Consider the following 17,392-nt stretch of genomic DNA (forward strand, 5'->3'; position numbering starts at 1 on the left):
TTGTGATTGGCAAATTTTTGATTTGTTGAAATTTGATGTGCAAAATTGGTAGAGAGAGACCCCCGATGTGGTGGGATGGCAATCCATCATCCCTCACAAACGGGGGGCAAAGGAGCTATAGCTTATGGGGTGTATGGCAGTGAAAACGAGCCCGGGTGGGTTAGGTTATATTGGTAGGGATCTAGCGAAGATGACATTAGGTAACGTTAAGGATTAGTTAGTGACTGATACCTGTAGTGGGGACGCAGGTAGATTAGTGTGGATGATAATGACGTGGGAGCGCAATAGTTTAAAGGGACGACTGGGAAGCGCGAGTTTCAGAGGGGAGTAGTTAGATGAGATGATGCCGTGTGGTTGAGAATTGAACAGGTGTGATTGCACAGGAGTGAGAACTGGACAGGTGTGTGGAGCAGTGGATGAGTAGTGAGTGTTGTGGATCAGCGCGAATGCGCTTGGGGAGAGAAGGGTGCAGGTGGCACCAGGTGTGAGAGCACAGGTGTGCACGTACAGGTGTGTGGAATATATGGAGCAGAGAATGAGTGGTGTGGAGAGAGTTGGAGTAAGTGGTACGGAGTGGTGTGCATGGTGCGAAGGTGTGAATGGGGGAAGAGTGGACCCCCATCACGGATACCCGGGGCGGGTAGTGTAAGTGTTAGGTAGAGGGTATAGGTAAATTGTGGTTGGATATTGGCATCTGTGGTGCGGGTGAAAGAATGGTCTTTGGATGGGTGCATTAGTGTCGTGGAAATGGCGGGGCGTGTAGCCTGTTAGTGTGTGTAGTTGGTTGGGCACTCCACCACTGTGAGGATGTCGGCCAGGTGAGGCCGCAGGTGGGCTCTGGGAGCCGGTAGTTGTGAGTGGGGCCCGAGGATCCGGAGGACGGACCCGGGTAGCCCAGTGCCAGAGAGGGCACCGAGTGGGGAGAGCGCCAGAGGGCCTTCCCCAGGTAGTTAGGTTAGAGTAAGGAGCAGGTAAGCTCGGAGGCAACTGCAGTGGTGGAGGTGTGCAGGTGGGTAGACCCGCTGGGAGAGGTACACGCCACAGCCCAGAAATTGTGCGAGGGCACCGGGAGATGAATCGGGGGAGTGAGACCCCAAATTGAAAAGCACCACAGTTTGGTCAATGGCAATTGGTTTTTAGAACCCATAGTGTAAGAGGGCCAATGGTTTGGCAGGAGAAAGACCCGGGTAATGTAAAGTTGTTAAAGTCATTTAGGAAATAGTTAGGATTGATGAACCTGTCGCACCATACGCAGCCACTTACCTGAGGTGATGATGATGACTCCACACCTGTGTTTTCTTTGTTCTGTGGGCAGGAAGTAAGGATTGCTGTTGGATTTGTGAGACGCATCACGACGTGGATGAGACATTGGGGTGATTCCATCTCTCCCTCCCTAGGAGGGACTGATGATGAATTGGTGATGGCAAATTATGATGTTGAGTTGGAGATGGCAAATTTTGATGAGAGTTGAAAATGGCAAATTTGATTGGTTAGGAGGGAGAGAAGACGAATTTGGTTTATGGGAGGAACGGGGAAGACAGTAGGGACGTTTGTTGATTTGTAAAGTAGATGTTTATGGGTAGTGTTGTGTTTTGTGGATACAGTAAGGGGTAAGGGAGGGGCCATGTAGGTTACCTGGTGGGGGGGGGGGCGTACGGTAGGAACGTACCTGTCTCACCTGGTTCCCATGTGCCCCCAGTGTGCATTACCTTACATTGCGTGCACTTTTTCGCCCTTACCACCTTACTCACTTGTCTTTTCTTTTGTCTCCCACCTCCGAGGATCTGGCTTTGGGGCAGAGAGAGAGGAGAGAGAGGTGCTGGCTCCGCAGTTGTGGGCCTGCACTTTCGCTGCTTGCTGCCGGGATCGATACACCATATGGACCGCAATGTTTGTGGCCACCCACAATGGACCGCAGTTCTTTTGCAGCCAAGCACCACCGTGGATGGACCTATGGGTCAACGTGGCACCTATGCCATACAGGTGAACCACTAATAGTTGGCCCCCTGACGGCCACAATTTAGAAATGGACGCGGTTGGCGCCTTTCTGTATTTTTAAAGAAGCCAGAACACCAAGTGGGCTCCAAGGCAAGACCAGCGGCAGAACATCGGCCGGCTGCGACACCACACCATGATTATTAAACATTTTATTGGTGCACCGGATGGTGCTGACTGTGTGATGGGGTTGTGCTTTTGGTGCTTGGATGGGGTGCTCTGCACATTATTAAAGGCCGTAAGGCCACAGAGCACTCGTGGGTTGGTGTATCGATGCTGGCATGCGTGCTCTCTCTCTATGCATAACATCTGCATGTGTTCCTCCAAAAACAGGTTCTGGATCGTAGTGTAAATATCAGCGTAGTCTTGTGTAAATAATGCTCCCTACCGGCTGTATGTTTAGTTTGCGAATTCTTTCCGCGATTCGGTTATCCTGTGGGTGTGTTTCTGTGAGGAGAAGGGTGCAACGTCGCAGGGGGACATATTTACTCATTTGTGAATATCTGTAAAACTGTCGCACTCAGGGTAGAGTTAATAGTAGAGGGAACTACATCTGAGTGCCACACTAAAGTAGGTAAAAATTTATCGGGTCGGGACGCCCTGAGGGTAGAGAAGGGTGCAATGTTGCGGATATGGGATTTGGCCTCCATATCCGCTTGTAAATATTCCCCTATTTCCCCAATACTCCCCAACTATCCCCAATCCCCCATTCCCTAGTCCCATTGTCTGTAAACAACACTCTGTAGAACCGACCTTCCCCTTTTCCCCCATTAAATGTCATGCCCAGGTCCACCGCATCTCACGTAGACAACTTTCGGACATCTTGCTAGTTATTCTTAGTCTATGTCAGTTAAGGACTCGTTTCCATTAATTCTGACTCTTCGTTGCACCAGAATGTGATTGTATGGCACCAGTAGTGAGTTTAGGACCTCCCCATACCTCCTCCCATCTTCCCCATGAAACAACAACAACAACAACTACCACAACAGCGCGCGGGGAGTGTGCGTCCTCACTCCGGCTCGGTTAGCCGCCATTACCCATGTGCGCCGACGGGGTTACCACGAAGGGGCTGCCTGTCGGCCCCTCGTCAAGGGCGGAGCCCGGTAACCCCCCGCACCCAATAAGAAGCAACAGGCCGATTCCATCTGGGGCGGAGCTAACGAGCCAAGGGCGTGTCACTCCCCGCCGGATATACGCAGCCACTTACCGGACATGACGTCAGATGCGCCCCCAGCTTGGAAAGAGAAGTCGCCACCTCCGAGCGCTGAGAGACCTCCCGCATCTCTGGACCGGACCGGGTCGATTCTGCCCCTGAGCCAAGGTGCACCTTGAGCCTCGACTACCTGCCCTTCCTTGCCATCAATCCCTGTGTGAGTCAGTTTTGTCCTCTTTATCTGTGGTCTGTCGGGGTTACTATAAGACCATGATTAAGTGCCTACCTTCCTATGCTGTCTCTCTTGTCCTTGTAATCTAACGTTCCGAACTATTATAACCTCCTCCGGAGGTCTTGAGAACTGTACCCCTGGTGTCGTGTCATTTTAACCCAGCCGTTGTGTCCTTTCCGTAATTGATTTAGCGTAGCGCGACTCGGCCAACGTTCGAGTATAATCGGGTAAACTGTGCAGACGCGGTCATACCAAACCGCTCGGTAAACCAACATCCACAACCGCGTCTGTAACAATATATATATATATTGTTGCGGATATGGGATTTGCATCCATCCATATCCGCTTGTAAATATTCCCCTATTTCCTCAATACTTCCCAACTATCCCCAATCCCCCATTCCCTAGTCCCATTTTCTGTAAACAACACTCTGTAGACCCGACCTCCCCCTATTTCCCCCATTAAATGTCGTGCCCAGGTTCACCGCATCTCATGTAAGACAACTATAGGACATCTTGCTAGTTATTCTTAGTCTATGTCAGTTAAGGACTCGTTTCCATTAATTCTGACCCTTCGTTGCACCAGAATGTGATTGTATGGCACCGTTAGGAAGTTTAGGACCTCCCAATACCTCCCCGCAGCTCTTCCTCACGGTTCAGCAACAACAACAACAACAACAGCAACGGCGGCGGCGTGCACAGGGAGTGCGCGTCCTCACTCCGGCTTGGTTGGTAGGGGGTGTTGGGAGGGCACGAGGCCTTCCCAACGAGCCGCCATCGAACATGTGCTCGACGGGGTTACCAAATAGGGGCTCCCTGTCAGCTCCTCGTCAAGGGCGGAGCCCGGTAACCCCCGCACCCAATGGAAGCGGCGGACCGGTCCCATCTGGGGCGGAGCCAACCAGCCGAGGGCGTGTCACTCCCCGCTGAGCATGCGCAGGAAGAGGGAGGTGACGTTAGATGCGCGCTGAGCTTGGAGCAAGCAAGACGTACCCTCCGAGCGCTGTGAGGCCTCCCCGCATCTCTGGACTGGACCGTGCTTTATCCTGTCCCCGAGCCAAGGTGCACCTTGTGCTATCGACTACCTGTCCCTTCCTGCCATCAATCCCTGTGTAAGTCAGCCTTGTTCCGTTTGTCTGTGGTCTGTCTGGGTTAAGATAAGACTGTAATTAAGTGCCGATCTCTTCTGTGTCTTTACCTCACTACCTTGTAATCTACCCCTTTTCTCCACCACTGTAATTATATCCTCCTCCGGAGGTCTTGAGAACTGTACCCCTTGTGTCGTTTCATCTATCCCAGTCGTTGTGTCCTTTCCATCATTGATTTAGCATAGCGCGATTTGGTCAACGTTTGGGTGGAATCGGGGGAGTCGGGCCAATCAGGGATCCTGTAACGGTCGCGGTCATACCAACCGCTCGGTCAAAATAACATCTTGTCCGCGACCCGTAACAATTGGTGTCAGGAGTGGGATTCGAGGCCCGAACCAAATTTTTTTAAAAACATCTAGGAAAAAATTTGGTCAAAATTATAAAGTACCGAAATTTGATTTTGTTTTACAAAAAAAACCCGAATTTTGAAAGTCGCGCTATGGGAGATCAAGACGGCTGGGTTCCGGGAGAGGAGAGTGAGGCAGGGTCGATCCAGGACCAAATTGAGGGACATGAGGAGAGCGAAGCAGTGAGGGTAGCAGGTTCGCAAAATGGCGTCCTCGCGCACGAGGTTACGGGCGCGCAAAATGGCACCTCGCACATGGCTACGGCGACCGCGCCCGCGACCGTAGCAGCGCCGTTGGTGGATTTGAACCTTTTTTTTATACAAATGAAGGCCCTTATGGACAAGAATAGCGAAGAAATGGAAAGCAGAATGATGGGGGTAATTGGGAACCAGATGGATGCTCAGAGTGAGCAAATGAGGGCTGATAGTGAGCGATTGGGGGGCAGAATGGGGGGCAAAATGGGAGAAATGGGGGAACGGCTAGAAGCTAAATTAGAGGGGTTAGACAATGGGATAGAAGGGGTGAAACATGGGTTAACGGGGGTAGAAAACAGAATGGCCGCTCAAGAGAATCAAATAGACGGGGTGAAACATGGGTTAGCGGGGGTAGAAAACAGAATGGCTGCTCAAGAGAATCAAATGGAAGGGATGAAAAAGGGGTTAGAGGGGTTAGAAAACAGTATGGAAGGCAAATTGAGGGACATGAGGGACCAAGCGGAAAGGGAAGTTAAAAAAATGGGGCAGCACATAGAGGGGGTCAGAATGGGGGTAGAAACTAAATTGGATGCTCACAGGGAGGAAATGGAGCAGATGAGGGTGGCATCTGGGCAGGAGATGCAAGTGATGGGAGAGGAGATCAGAAGAGGTGTGAGTGAGGAGGTCGGAGGAGTGCGCGAGGAGGTGAGGCACTGTAAGGAGCGCATGGAGAAGGAGGTGAGAAAGGGGACTGTAAAATTGCAAGGTGGTATAGAGGAGTTGACGCTGGGAGTAGAACAGCTGACAGTGGGACAAAAGGAGTTGGGGGCCAGGTAAAGAAGAACACAGCGGTAATAGAGGGTTTAAAATCGACACAGAAGGAGATGAAAAAGGACGTAGGGGTAATTAAAAAAGAGTGTCAGATAGTACATGAGGACCTGACGAGGAAAATGAACAAGGTGGTAGAGGTGATGGAGGTTAAATAGCGGGAGGTGCGGGAGCACATAGAAAAAAATAAGGTGGAGTTAGAGGAAGAACTTAAGGGGGTGCACGAGGAGATGAAGGAGGTGAAGCAGAAATTAGAAGAAGTGGAAGAAGGGGTGAGCGAAATTAAGAAGCGACGGAGAGAGGATAAGAAAGAGATAAAGGAGGAAGTAAAAGAATTGGTCCAAAGTCTGTGTTCGGATCGTGATGATGTGCTCATTAACCGGATGAGGGATTCGCAGGTGATGGAGGAGAAGCGAAGAGAAAGAGGACCCGGTGTAAGTGGTGACCAATATGGTCGTGTGTATGATGCGCCAGGTGATTTAATAAGCTTGGGGGTCGAGATGGACCCGGATGTTCGTGAGAGGCCAAGAGTGAGGTGTATGGCTGGTCCGGAGGGTATGGAACGAGGGTGCGAGCGGGAGGGTCCGGTGATGGGAGAGGTGCGAGGTGGGAGTGAGCAAGGTTGTGGTGGTATGGAATGGGTAGCGGGTTGCGGAAGTGTGACCCATGCATCGACACCAACAGGGGTAGTTTTTAGAGGGACAGGGGAGGCACGGGAGCCCCTTGGGGGTAATGTACTGTGGGGGCCCGGCCGGTTCGGCCCCGCGCTGACCCCGCAAGGGGCGACGCACGGGGTCTGGCAGGCGGGCAACGACTCGCATACGAGGTGGTCCCACAAGGTCCCACTCGCGCCGTATGACGGCAAGAGTGATCTACGCGCGTACCTGGCGCAGTTTGACTGTGTGTGTAAGGGCAACGGTTGGGGTGAGGACGAAGGTGGAGTACACCTGGTGGCCGCATTGCGCGGCGCGGCGGCGGAGGTGCTGACGGCATTACCACCGGGTGCTCTCACCCTGCCAGCCCTCCGCGACGCCCTGATTAATCGATTCGGCATTGAACAGCAGAGCGAGCTTGTTAAAGCTCAGCTCGCGCTGCGAAAACACAAGCCCCAGGAAGCCATCGGGGAACTTGCCCACGACATTCGCCGCGCAGTGGGGATCGCACATGCTAACATGGCAGCGGATTCCCGGGAAAGCCTGGCGCTGGACCATTTTATCCAGGCCCTCCTGGATATTGAGCTCCGGCAACAGCTCGCCATGTGGCGCCCGCAGACTCTGAGCCAGGCGGCTGACGCTGCAGCCCGTTGGGAAGCAGCGAGGCCCCTGGCCCGGGGGAGCGAGCGTCACGCAATGGCGGTCCGCCAGGTGGGTCCCCCGATGGAGGGCGGACCCCTTAGGGGGCCCGCCCCCGACGTGAGTCCTGACCTGGCGGGCATGGTCCGGAGGCTGGTGGACCAGCGCCTGGCGGGACCTGGACCATGGCAGGCGGCCCCGGAGGTGGCCCGCGGTGGACCACGAGCGGGTAATCCAATTCGGACCTTCAGGGGGGGGAATTTGGAATTCCGGAGACAAGCACCTTATCAGGTGAGGTGCTATACTTGCAACCGTCTGGGTCACCTGGCGCGGCACTGTCGAGCCACGCGCCGGGATGATCCCTGGCGGTTGAGGTCCTTAACTCCGCCCAGGGGGGAGCGGGTTAGCCGACCCCAGACACCCCCCCGCCAGACCCCGGGAAACTAGAAAGCCTTACACCGGCGAGCAGGTGCCCCCGTGGATTGCCTCGGCTTTAGATGCCGAGACGGGACCCAGTACCTCTGAATAAGGGGGGCTTATTAGTGCCAGAGGACTGGGGGATTGATGAGCGATGGGCCCGGTGGGTAAGGGTGGCATCCCTGCCACCCTTCCCATGATGGGGGCAAATGCGCTATAGATTATGGGGTTGATGGCAGTGAAAACTAGCCCGGGTGGGTTAGGATATTGTGTGTAGGGTTCTAGCGAAGATGACATTAGGTAACGTTAAGGTTAGTTAGTGACAAGGATACCTGTAGAGGGGACGCAGGTAGATTAGAGTGGATGATAATGACGAGGGAGCGCAATAGTTTAAAGGGACGACTGGGAAGCGCAAGTTTCAGAGGGGAGTAGTTAGATGAGATGATGCTGTGTGAGAACTGGACAGGTGTGTGGAGCAGTGTATGAGTAGTGAGTGTTGTGGATCAGCGCGAATGCGCTTGGGGGAGAGAAGGGTGCAGGCGGCACCAAGTATGAGTGCACAGGTGTGCAAGTGCAGGTGTGTGGAATATATGGAGCAGAGAATGAGTGGTGTGGAGAGAGTTGGAGTAAGTGGTACGGAGTGGTGTGCATGGTGCGAAGGTGTGGATGGGGGAAGAGTGGACCCCTTTTCACGAGTACCCGGGGAGGGTAGTTTAAAGAATAGTTAGAAGGTATAGGTAAATTGTGGTTGGATATTGGCATTTGTGGTGCGGTTGCAGAATGGTATTGTGGATGGGTGCATTGGTGTGGTGAAATTGGCTGGTCGTGTGGCCTGTTAGTATGAGTGTGAATGGTTGGGCACTCCGCCACTGTTAGATGTCGGCCAGGTGAGGCCGCAGGTGGGCTCTGGGAGCCGTTAGTGTCAGTGGGTGCCTGAGGATCCCGGGTGTGGATCGGGTAGCCCGTGCCAGAGAGGGCACTGAGGGGGTGAGAGTGCGAGAGGGCCTTCCCCAGTTAGTTAGGTTAGGGTGAGGAGCAGGTAAGCTCGGGTGGCAACTACAGTGGTGGAGGTGTGCAGGTGGGTATACCTGCTGGGAGAGCTACACGTCACAGCCCAGAAATTGTGCGAGGGCACCGGGAGATGAATCGGGGGAGTGAGACCCCAAATTGAGAAGCACCACAGTTTGGTCAATGGGAATTGGTTTTTAGAACCCATAGTGTAAGTTGGCCAATGGATTGGCAGGGAAAGACCCCGGGTAATGTAAAGTTGTTAAAGTCATTTAGGAAATAGTTAGGATTGATGAACCTGTCGCACCATACGCAGCCACTTACCTGAGGTGATGATGATGACTCCACACCTGTGTTTTCTTTGTTCTGTGTTGCAGGAAAGGAGAATTGCTGTGTGGATTTGTGAGATGCATCACGACGTGGATGAGACATTGGGGTGATTCCATCTCTCCCTCCTTAGGAGGGACTGATGATGAATTGGTGATGGCAAATTTTGATGTTGAGTTGGAGATGGCAGATTTTGATGAGAGTTGGAAATGGCAAATTTGATTGGTTAGGAGGGAGAGAAGACGAATTTGGTTTATGGGAGGAACGGGGAAGACAGTAGGGACGTTGTTGATGTGTAAAGTAGATGTTTATGGGTAGTGTTGTGTTTTGTGGATACAGTAAGGGGTAAGGGAGGGGCAATGTAGGTTACCTGGTGGGGGGGGGGGGGGCGTACGGTAGGAACGTACCTGTCTCACCTGGTTCCCATGTGCCCCCAGTGTGCATTACCTTGAATTGCGTGCACTTTTGCGCCCTTACCACCTTACTCACTTGTCTTCTTTTGTCTCCCACCTCCGAGGATCTGGCTTTGGGGCAGAGAGAGAGGAGAGAGAGGTGCTGGCTCCGCAGTTGTGGGCCTGTACTTCCGCTGCTTGCTGCCTGGATCGATACACCATATGGACCGCAATTTTTGTGGCCACCCACAATGGACCGCAGTTCTTTTGCGGTCAAGCACCACCCGTGGATGGACCTCTGGGTCAACGTGGCACCTATGCCATACAGGTGAACCACTTTTAGTTGGCCCCCTGACGGCCACAATTCAGAAATGGACGCGGTTGGCGCCTTTCTTTATTTCTAAAGAAGCCAGAAGGCCAAGTGCACTCCATGAAGGCAAGACCAGCGGCAGTACATCGGCCGGCTGCGACACCACCGGTGACCATGGACACTTAATTGTGCATTTTTATGAACACTTTATTGGTGCACCAGATGGTGCTGACTGTGCGGAATGGGGTGGTGCTTTTGGTGCTTGGACGGGGTGCTCTGCACATTATTAAAGGCCGTAGGGCCACAGGGCACTCGTGGGTTGGTGTATCGATGCTGGCATGCGTGCTCTCCCTATGCATAACATCTGCATGTGTTCCTCAAAGAACAGGTCCTGGATCGTAGTGTAAATATCAGTGTAGTCTTGTATAAATGATGCTCCCTACCAGCTGTATGTTTAGTTTGAGGATGCTTTCCACGATTCGGTTATTCTGTGGGTGTGTTTCTGTTAGGAGAAGGGTGCAACGTCGCAGGGGGACATATTTACTCATTTGTGAACATCTGTAAAACTGTCGCACTCAGGGTTGAGTTAATAGTAGAGGGAACTACATCTGAGTGCCACACTAAAGTAGGTAAAAATTTATCGGGTCGGGATGCCCCGAGGTAGAGAAGGGTGCAATGTTGCGGATATGGGATTTGCATCCATCCATATCCGCTTGTAAATATTCCCCTATTTCCTCAATACTTCCCAACTATCCCCAATCCCCCATTCCCTAGTCCCATTTTCTGTAAACAACACTCTGTAGAACCGACCTCCCCCTATTTCCCCCATTAAATGTCGTGCCCAGGTTCACCGCATCTCATGTAAGACAACTATAGGACATCTTGCTAGTTATTCTTAGTCTATGTCAGTTAAGGACTCGTTTACATTAATTCTGACCCTTCGTTGCACCAGAATGTGATTGTATGGCACCGTTAGGAAGTTTAGGGCCTCCCAATACCTCCCCGCAGCTCTTCCTCACGGTTCAGCAACAACAACAACAACAACAGCAACGGCGGCGGCGTGCACAGGGAGTGCGCGTCCTCACTCCGGCTTGGTTGGTAGGGGGTGTTGGGAGGGCACGAGGCCTTCCCAACGAGCCGCCATCGAACATGTGCTCGACGGGGTTACCAAATAGGGGCTCCCTGTCAGCTCCTCATCAAGGGCGGAGCCCAGTAACCCCCGCACCCAATGGAAGCGGCGGACCGGTCCCATCTGGGGCGGAGCCAACCAGCCGAGGGCGTGTCACTCCCCGCTGAGCATGTGCAGGAAGAGGGAGGTGACGTTAGATGCGCGCTGAGCTTGGAGCAAGCAAGACGTACCCTCCGAGCGCTGTGAGGCCTCCCCGCATCTCTGGACTGGACCGTGCTTTATCCTGTCCCCGAGCCAAGGTGCACCTTGTGCTATCGACTACCTGTCCCTTCCTGCCATCAATCCCTGTGTAAGTCAGCCTTGTTCCGTTTGTCTGTGGTCTGTCTGGGTTAAGATAAGACTGTAATTAAGTGCCTATCTCTTCTGTGTCTTTACCTCACTACCTTGTAATCTACCCCTTTTCTCCACCACTGTAATTATATCCTCCTCCGGAGGTCTTGAGAACTGTACCCCTTGTGTCGTTTCATCTATCCCAGTCGTTGTGTCCTTTCCATCATTGATTTAGCATAGCGCGATTTGGTCAACGTTTGGGTGGAATCGGGGGAGTCGGGCCAATCGGGGATCCTGTAATGGTCGCGGTCATACCAACCGCTCGGTCAAAATAACATCTTGTCCGCGACCCGTAACAATATATATATATATATATATATATATATATATATATATATATATATATATATATATATATATATATATATATATATTGTTGCGGTTCTGAAAGTGTACATATTTGATTAATAAAGGTTGAAGGTTCTGCCCCCATAGTTAGTCCACGAGCAACACGTAAGTCACCTAAGAACGTTAGTTATTTCTTAGTATATATGAGATAAGGTCATTTCCAATAGTGATACCTGCGTTGTGTAAAAGAAATAAATAAGAGTAGGCCCCGTTCATTTTGCAGCCCTCCCTCCAATCGACTCCATTGCACACCATCCAGTCTGCACCCCATGCCCCATTGCGCCCATCCAGTCTGCACCCCATTTCCCCTCGCATTAGGATGCTCGAACCAGCCCAAATGCCACGAGGTAAGGCCTGAAAAGGGGGCGGAGCACAAGGCCGTGGGTGTGGCCACGTCAAGCAGCCATCAAGGCGTAGCCGGTAAGACCCCAACAACCAACCAGGGCTCGAGTGGGCATGGCTAAGGGGCGTGGTGAGTGCGCATCTACAAGATTCGAGAGGGTTCGCTAAGTGGCGCTATATAAACGCGCGTGCAAAGCCCCCTGAAGGACTGACGCAACAGCGCTCGTGCAGAAGGACTTACGCAACAGCGCTCGTGCAAAAGGACTGACGCGCTTTACCAACGAGGACTTGGGGGCTGATGCAGCGGCACTCATTGGAGAGGACTATGCAGAGAGGGCTGATGCGCTTTGATCAAGAGGACGGTCACGTTCGCCTTTGGGTTGCTGAGATCGGCAGTATAACCGCCAGCCGGTTCGTTTATTACGTACGCGGCTAAGCCGTGCAATAATTGCCAGCTTACCGATCCCCCCCCCCCCCCCCATATAATTGTCCGATCTGCGCCACCGACAGGCGGAGATCTTGCCTGCCGTCTACCATCTTTACCGCCGTACGAGTTGGGGACCGGAGCGAGCTGTGGACGCCATCTGTGGACCCTCAACCCGACCATCTACAACCCCCGTGTGAGTCTGAGTCTGAGTGTGAATGGGCCCGTGTCCAGGGATGAGTTAAGACTGTTATAAGGCTGCCCTGTGTATCTGCTTCTTCTTCTTCACTGTACATTGCTTCTCCTTCTTCTTCTTCTTCATTGTACAAAGTATGTAATAAATTACTTGTTCTTCCTGTTTCCTCTTAATTCGACCGTCTTAGTGATTTATCCATTGGGTAAGCGTGGCACGATCACAACCGCTCCAATCGGGTTAGTTCCCGTTAACGGCCCGAATTGCGGCTCGCTAGCGCTCGGCGTGTCCACTGAAACCGTGGTTCGGGTGGGGTTATTTCCTTGCTTCCTGGGAGGCGCTGGTACTTAGGTAATAGGACTAATTCGACCTACCACCCTATTCAGCGCTGACCAGAAGGAATGTGATAGCCCCGGATCGCATCGGCTAGATAAAAAACAAGGGTATTAATCCCCTCTTGGTAAGGGGAAGGCTGACGTTTTGAGATCCGCAACAATATACAGACTTGGCATTTAATATGGAATATATTTTTTTTCTTGACTTGGGTTTACTTTCTTAACTCAGTATATCAATCTGGTGAGTTTCTTTTACACTTTGGTGATTTATTTGTTAAAAGAACCATGTCACTGATTGTCTGTCACAGCAAGAAGTCAACAACAGGATTATATCACAGGTGGCGTGGCAAAATGTACAGACAGGTGCATTTGATGATTGGCTTCACATTCAGGTATACAAGGGTTGTTGCGTTCTGTATTAGTGGAAAACAACTGCTGCAAGTCTCCAAAAGTTATTGCCGCTTCCTCTGGAGATGGTCCGTCAACTCGACAATTCTGTTTGTCATGGAGTGGTGGCTTTACGAAATTACGGCATGAAATAGCGTGCTATTGCTCGGTAGTATGGCATCACTCAAGGTCAGGTGTCAAAGATCCTGAAACGAAATGCTCAGAGGGGTGTCCCGACTCCAATACCGAGGCCAGGATGTCCCCGCAGAACCACAAGGAGGGATGATCGCCAGCTGCACCAGTTAATCCGCAATGGCCGTACCAAGTCAGCTAATCGGCTTAGGGCTGACTGGCAGCAACTGACAAATGTGCCTGTATCCAGAAGGCTAGTCAACCAACGACTGGTTCAAGCAGGCTATCGTCCAGGCGTCCTCTGAGAAAGCCACGCCTGACCAGACAACACCGCCAGCGCCGATTGCAGTGGGCCAGAGAGCACCGTCAATGGCAGCCAGGACACTGGAATCACGTGATCTTCAGTGACGAGTCTAGATTTTCTGGTCTATCGTCAAGATGGCCGCGTCCGAGTGCGCAGACAAGTGCATGAAGCCGACAACAAAGATTGTATAGTGCCAAGAGTCCAACCTGGAGGTGGTGGGGTGACCGTTTGGGCTGCTTTTCATGCAGGGGGGAAAAACTGACCTGGTTGTTCTGAATGGAAACCTTAACCAGTGCAAGTACAGGGCCATTCTCGAAGAAACATTGCTTCCATTTGCTCGTGCAGCCTTTTGAGGAAACTTTGTCTTCCAAGATGACAATGCAACGGCCTCATCGTGCTCGCATGATGATCCAACACTTTCTTGCTGACCGTGGTGTAGAGCATATGGAGTGGCCTACCATGTCACCGGATATGTCTCCGATAGAGAACTTGTGGCAGAATTAACGCGTCAAATCGACCACTTGGACCAGCAGCCGACCTCTGTGCGTGAATTGCAGCAGGCTATTGTCACTGCATGGCAAGCGATTCCTGTCCAAACCTTGGCAAATCTCATGAACAGCATGCCTCAACGTGTACGTGCTCTCCTGAATGCTCATGGGGGTTACACGAATTACTGAACTGTAATTTTACTGTCCGTAATCCCAGTCGTAATTTAACTTTTGTTTTTGTTAAAAAAATTTTTGGCTAATGTGCAAAATAAAGAGATACTTCTGGAAAACGCACAGAAGTTTAACATAGTACTGTCCGTGAATTGAGTTCGATATCAGTTTAAATCACTTTCAAGGATCAATTTATTTGTTTCGAAATGTAAAATGTGGTTTTTGTTTCTTTTAAAGGTCACATTAACAAAATCTAGAATAATTTCAACATAATTCCAATGAACTTTTGGTTCTAAGACATCTTGAAAAGTAAGTTCACCCCCACAAAAAAAATATTCCATATTAAATGCCAAGTCTGTATATATATAGCCAGGACACTGGAATCACGTGATCTTCAGTGACGAGTCTAGATTTCTGGTCTATCGTCAAGATGGCCGTATATATGTATATATATATATATATATATATATATATATATATATATATATATATATATATATATATTTGTATGTATACTATATTTGAGAGGCGTTGGTCTGTGTGTGTGTCTGTGTGTCGCCATTTTTATTAATGACAGTTATATATAAGTACACATTCGCATAAATAGATACAAAACAATCACCAGACATTTGAACACTTTGTCTAGGGGTAACATAGGCTATGTGGCCGTGGCCTCATTCGTGGGTGTGGGGGACCGTGGGAGGGGCATAAATTCTCTTTGTAAATGTGTGCAGTGTAGCGCCACCTGTTGATGGTGGCAGAGGGTATTAGAATTTCCTTTTTTTACCTGAGCAACACTGAGGTTATGAAGCACTCTTTGCATGGGAAAATTTTTCCTCCTTCCCTTCCCCTCCCCTCCCCCAAAACGGAGGGGCCTGTCAAAGCAACACCCCCCCCCCCCCCCCCCAAAAAAAATGTATATGGAGTATATCTTTCCCCTCCCCCTCCCTCTCCCCTCACCTCCCCTCTTCCCCCTTGCACTCCCCCCCACTCCCTTCCTCCCCCCTCCCTCCAAAGCCGGGTACTCCTGCTAGTATATATACGAGTATATATATATATATATATATATATATATATAAAATCAGGCATATGTTTTTATTTGAAAGGAAAATCAAGAGGCACCTCCAATTTAAACGAAAATTGCACACATGTCCGAAGGAAGTGTTTCATTTTGGCATTCTTAATATGAAATAGGCAGAGCCGTTTCAGGCAGAGCACAAACGAAACCCTTTAGAATTACCCTTTATAACCCATTAGAACGACTCCTTCAGAACCCTTTGAATTAAACATGGTGGGTTAGAAAGGTTCTTTCTTCATTTTTTGACGGACGGAAATAGCGAGATGGTATTCATAGAATACTTACCCCGCACACTCAACTCGGTGCGAGCCAACTCTTCTGTTTTTAAAGGGTTTTCTTCTTTGATTGAATATGGCTGCTAGACCACGTGACCAACGATATCATAAATTTACATTCTCCAATATAATTATTGCGTAGATCAAATTTCAAAATGATCGGACTCGGTGTTTGACTTTTCCAATTATGACGTAATAATGAAGGCCTTGTGACCTATGACATAATGATCATTAAAATATTCTACTGGAGGAGGCGCTCCTTTGGTGAAAATTTAGTGTCCATCAGAGCAAAAGTTGCATAGAGAGAAAAAAAATCATACTGATCGGATGAAGCGTTATACTTGTCGAATTACGACGTCATAACGAAGGCACTGATACGAACTATCCTGCAGTCACCATTCCCCCGGGAACACGTCTTATTCCCCATGTTGAGTACAAAGAGGCATTTTTCAATTTTTTCCCATTGAGAGGATTTGGAGATATTGTGGCGGGCACAAGGGGCAATAATTCCGCGCACCAGTGGGTGGCGCGAGCGCCCAGGCGGGGAACGAAAGCACATGCTCCACCTTTCGACCGATCGGCCACGCCCGGGGACTAGGCGTGGCCTCGGGACATATATGCGGACTCTAAGCTCGAGCCCGCTCAGTGCTGAAGTACGAGCTTTGAATAAAGACTCTTTGTTATACCAACGCGTTGTGGCCTACCTCTCTGGCATTCGAGTTGTGTGTGCGCAGCACCACACTGGTGACCCAGATTGGTTCAGCCGTTGCTGACCACCGAACGCGCCATGGCCACCAACGCCGTCGCAGTTAAACTCCTGGAGTTTTGGGAGGCACAAGCCGACGTTTGGTTCGTCCAGGCCGAAGCTCAATTTCAGCTCCGAGGCATAACGGCGGACGAGACCCGGTACTACCACGTGGTCGCCGCCCTCGGGCCCGGCACTGCCGCCCGAGTCGTGTCCATCCTTCGGCACCCGCCGGGCGACCACAAGTACGAGGCACCCAAACGTCTCCTGTTCGCCACGTTCGGGCTCACGGAGATCGAACGGGCCGACCGCCTCCTGGACCTTCCCGAACTCGGCGACACACGACCATCCGTCCGGATGGATTTTATGCTGTCGCTGCTTGGTGACCAGCCCCCAGATTTCTTATTCCGGGCACTTTTCCTACGCCAGCTACCCACACAGGTACGCCTCGCGCTGGCCGGTTCCAAGATAAAGGAACCCCACGCCCTGGCCGTAGAGGCCGACAAGTTTTTCGCGGCCTGCGACACATGGTCGGTGTACGGTGCTGCCGTAGTGGATCCCGGGGCAGAGGCTACAGCGCCCCCGGCTTCCCTCGTGGCTGCTGCTGCGCCCCGCCCACTACCGCCGCCGCCAACACCACGGCCGCCGCCACCGCAAACCTGGTGCTACTACCACGCCAGGTTCGGCCGCAAGGCTAAAACGTGTCGCCTGCCGTGCTCTTTTGACAGGTCGGGAAACGACGGGGCCGGCGCTCATTAGCGGCCCTGAGCATCGGCCATTCCGGCAGCCTCCTGTTCATCATGGACATGTTGTCCGGGCGCCGTTTTCTTTGCGACACAGGAGCGCAGGTCAGCGTCCTCCCCGCCTCCACGTCCGACAAGCAAACCGTGGGCCGGGGCCCCGCTTTGCTTGCCGCCAACGGTACACCCATCCGCACATTCAGGATGCGTTGCCTCTCACTGCGGTTCGGAGGGCAGTGCTTTCAATGGTCGTTTGTGACCGCCAGCGT

The sequence above is a fragment of the Myxine glutinosa genome, chromosome 7, assembly GCF_964187855.1.
Source record: "Myxine glutinosa chromosome 7, kmMyxGlut1.1, whole genome shotgun sequence".
Taxonomy (NCBI): domain Eukaryota; kingdom Metazoa; phylum Chordata; class Myxini; order Myxiniformes; family Myxinidae; genus Myxine; species Myxine glutinosa.